This window comes from Octodon degus, unplaced genomic scaffold, assembly GCF_000260255.1.
Source record: "Octodon degus isolate 3935 unplaced genomic scaffold, OctDeg1.0 scaffold00021, whole genome shotgun sequence".
Taxonomy (NCBI): Eukaryota; Metazoa; Chordata; class Mammalia; order Rodentia; family Octodontidae; genus Octodon; species Octodon degus.
In genome coordinates this window covers 11,466,894-11,470,005 of record NW_004524597.1, presented here as the reverse complement: position 1 = coordinate 11,470,005, position 3,112 = coordinate 11,466,894, and positions in this window count along the sequence as shown.

Below are 3,112 nucleotides of genomic sequence, written 5' to 3'. Positions count from 1 at the left end.
ACACTCAGATATATAATAATCAGGGTCCCAGAAATTCAGCACATGAACCATATACTAAAAGCCACTAGAGAAAAGAAACATCACATTTGAAGGAAAACTCATCAGAATAACAGCAGATTTCTCATTCCAAACCATCAAGTCAAGAAGAGCATGGAGTGAAGTATTTCAAGTCCTATGAGAAAACAAATTCCAACCCAGATTGATATGCCCTGCAAAACTCTTTCAAGTTTTTTTTTTTAATTTTATGTATTTAGTACAAGGTCTCATTACACAGCTCAGATTTATAGTGATCCTCCTGTTCCAGCCTCCCCAGCACTGGGCATACAGGTGTGTGCCACCGTGCCTGCTCTTGGTTGCCAGCTTGGTGCACCCGGGGTGGGGCCAGCACAGCTTGTGGTATCAGGAACCAAACCTGGGTCCTTGTGCTTGCCTAGGCATGCACTTACACTGCTGAGCTATCTCCTCAGCCCCTCTCTTTCAAGTTTAGTGGGGAAGTAAAATACTTCCATGACAAACAACAACTAAAGAAATTCATGACAACCAAACCAAGTCTAAACGGTACTAAAAGACATTCTAGAAAGGGATCAAAATGACCACAATTCCAAGAATAACAACAGAAATAACCCAATAAACAGGGCAACAATTAAACACAGGAGAAAAGTAGGGAACAAACAGCAGGAAAATAACATGACAAACACAAGCCAATACATGTCAATTATAGCCACCAATGTAAATGGACTCAATTCACCAATTAAAAGAAATAGATTTAAGAGGCCAGGGAGATGGCTGAGGAGAATAAGCCTTGCCTGACAAGTGCAAGGGCCTGAGTTCAACCCCTGGTTTTGTGAAGAAAAAAAAAAGAAACAAAAAGAAAGAAATAGATTGGCAGAGGGGATTAAGAAACAAAATCCAATAATATATGGTATACAAGAAACACATTTAACCAATAAAGAAATTCAGAGGCTGAAAGTCAAAGAATGGAAAACAATACTACATGCTCCAGCAGCTCAGAAAAAAGCAGAGTAAACAGCTGTTGAGATAGCTCAACGGACTAAGTGCCTGCTTTGGCAAGCACAGGGGCCAGGGTTCCATCCCTGTTCCCCATGCTGCACTGGCTCTGCCCCTGGAGGCGCACTGAGCCGGCAAATGAGTCAGGGCATGGTGGTGCACACCTGTAATAACAGTGCTAGGGAGGCTGAAAACAGGAGGACCACTACCAGTCCAAGCTGGGTAGAGAGACCCTGTACCAAATACAAAAAAAAGAGAATAGTCATTTAAATTTTTTTTTAAATTTTATTTGTGAGTGTGTGTGGCCAGCTCAGCCCACCAGGGGGCAGGGCTGGCTGGCATGTGGTGCTGGGGGATTGAACCATGGTCCCTGTGCTTTGCTAAGCTTGTTCTAAGTAGGTGCTTTAGATCACTGAGGCATCTCACCAGCCCCTAAATTTTTTTAAATGTATTTAGTGCAGGGTCTACAGGGTCTCACTACACAGATCAGGACTTATAGTGATTCTCCTGTTTATAGCCTCCCAAGTGCTGGGATTACAGGTGTGCGCCACCACGCTGTCTCAGTTGCCAGCTCAGTGTGCCCCAGGGGCAGGGTCGACATGGCATATGGTGCTGAGGATGGAACCCTGATCTCTACGTCTGCCTAAGCAGGTACTTTAATCCACTGAGCTATCTGGCTGGCCCCCAAATACACAAAAAATGAAAAGAATAAAAAAAAGAGAGTTGGTAAAGAGAAGAATAGGCCTATGCTTCCAAGGGAAGTCATGTGGTCAAGCAAGGATGAGGATCCATCCTGGTGGATAGCAGAAAAAAGAAAAAGAGGAGGGCTATTTTTATTTTATTTTTATATTTTAGTAAGGGTCTACAGGGTGTAGAGGGTTTTACTATGTAGATTGGACTCATAGGGATCCATATGTTTTCAGCCTCTCAAAAAGCTGGGTTTGCAGGCGTGCGCCACCAGGCCCAGTCTCAATCTCCATCTCAGCATGTCCTGGGGGTAGGGGTGGCACGGCAGGCTGGAGATTGAACTCCAGCTGCTGCATCTGCCTAAGCAGGCACTTTAATCTGCTGAGCTATTTGGCCATCCTGAGGAGGGCTAAATAATACTAGTATTAAATTAAAATCTAGGTTAGATTTAAAAAGGGGCCTCTAAATATTATATTAGTTCCTGCTGGCAGTCTATAGCTACACCTGTTTCTTATGACTGTAGTACTTGATTATCAGTCTCACTAGTTAAACCAAAAATATTAAAGTTGAATACTGGGTTTGTTGACAGCTGTGCACTTCTGGCGGACCTGGGCTACCACGGTATCTCCTTTACAAGGAGATGATTGGATAAAACTTCAGAATTGTATACAGTAGACTCAAATTGCAGAGATGATTTGAAAGCTTGCTACCTGGTCTAATGCCTCTTAGTTACCAATAAATGATACTCTTCGGAAAAGGGACTGTAGCCTTTAAGGTCAATGAGGATGGAGGACATAGGAGAACCTGTACTGTAACATCCTTTAACTCAGTGGTGTCCCAAATTTTCTGTTCAAGGAGATTATGGGGCCATAGAGGAAAATGATCGACGATGTAGAGTGTGTCTAAAGAGAGTCACCTGGAGAGAAAACATTCTCTCAGGCTTTCACAGAGAGCAAATTGGTCAAGCAATGGGCGTGACTCATCCACCTGGCTGACACTGACAAAGGATCTACAAACTGCAGTACAGGCTTTCAGAGTAGGTCCTAAGGGGATTTGACTGACCTTGTCAGCTACAAAAGTTACATTTTTTTGTTATATAGGTCTTGTTTTATTTTGGTCTGAACCATCCAGCAGAAAAGTATAAAAACAAGGTATAAAAAGTAAAGCCATATTCCTATGCTGAGCTGTAAAAGGCTCAAGTCAACAACTTCTGACATTGTCAGCCATGCGGATAACCCACTTCTATTATAGACTACTGGACTATACTGGATTACTTTGCTGAATTCATGCACTTACAATATATGAAGGGCAACGGAATATACATCTCTGACAAAATTAAACAAAAAGGGGGATATAAATGAAGGACCATTTTGTAGTGACTATATATCTATATCCATATATCTATATCTCTCTATAT